This window comes from Triplophysa dalaica, chromosome 21 (assembly GCF_015846415.1).
Source record: "Triplophysa dalaica isolate WHDGS20190420 chromosome 21, ASM1584641v1, whole genome shotgun sequence".
In the NCBI taxonomy this organism is placed as follows: Eukaryota; Metazoa; Chordata; class Actinopteri; order Cypriniformes; family Nemacheilidae; genus Triplophysa; species Triplophysa dalaica.
Genome location: NC_079562.1, coordinates 8265016 through 8266433, shown reverse-complemented (window position 1 = coordinate 8266433; position 1418 = coordinate 8265016).

Here is a 1418-nt window from a genome sequence, read left to right as displayed (position 1 = left end):
TTTGGAGTACGGTCAAAAGTACTCCACACACACCAAACACTAAGGATATTTGCGCTGCTTGATTTGAATCATCATGCAATAATAATTCAGGCATGGGCCATCAACATTAAAAGTCTTGTATGTGTTTAATCTTAATAATGTGCAAGCTCTGCTGTTTTAATGAAATCCAATTCATTTAATCCATTTCTCAAAACGTGTCTTGAGTTACAATGAAATCCATCAAAAATGTGGGGAAAAAATAAATTATGGTACGTAAGTTAAACACAGTGGAAATTTTTAGATGTGTGAAATGTATTGTAAGAATATAATATGATGTATAACTGTAACAATAAAAGCATGTACATTATATTAAGACAGAATTTAATGGACTGCGTATGAGTTATTCAGACAATTAATTTGCTGCTAATTAATATTTACTTTCAATGTTCTTTGCGCTAAGAAAATGACAAGTATTAACAATACAAAATTTACAAAGCCAATTGAGATATAAGCCAAATGAGATATGAGACCTATGGCATTGAAAACCATACAAATTGATGCTTTCCCATGAAATATGCATATGAAGGATGAGAATGTGAGTGGAGTGTATGCCAACCAGTAACTGGCCAAATTCAGACTCATGGCTCACCTCATCTGTCCTATACCTCAACAGCTGAAGGAGTTACATTTTATTTACTTTACTATAACATGCCACTAACCATGACAAAGCATCATTTTAAAGAGGCAAAAATACTAAATGTATTAATAATAAGCAAATGTAATATTTATGATCATGTATACAAAAAGTATTTAATAGGGGTCTGCCATTTTATTAAAAAATGTTTCTTACACAATAACAAGTGATTTGCATGTAGTGGAAGTCAGGGATCTCATTCTCTTGTGATGAATTCATGTGCGCAAATTAGACAAGTGAGAGTGCAAAATAAGATGTTTTAGGAGCCACAAAGAAGAAAGCAAAAAAAACTAACAAACTGATGAAGACTTGACACTGAGGACTGTAGTTTCTTGTGTTTTAATCCACAAACAGAATTGCCGCAAGCGAAAAGAGGGTCAAGGGGAAACAAACGTGATTGAGAAGAGGCGGAGCTTGCCTTTTTCCCTCTCATGTGCGAGAGTGACAGAAGAAGGGAGGACCGAAGGGAGGGGAGTGGACACCTACAGGCTTGGGGACAAAATCTCCTGTGTTGAACAGTGGCTCAGTGGAACAACTAGATATAAAATGATGCAGCACCTGGGGGTACTATCACCTCATTAGCCCCCCACCCTCCTACCCCAAACAATCACTCGCCCACATGCGAACATCCAAGAGTTGCAGGAAGAGACCTACTGCTATCTATTTTTGATTCACTCGGGCCGTTTGCCTATTCTTCCTTGTCTTGATGATAAAGGGGCCAAAAGTTGGGATTTGGACTAAGAGA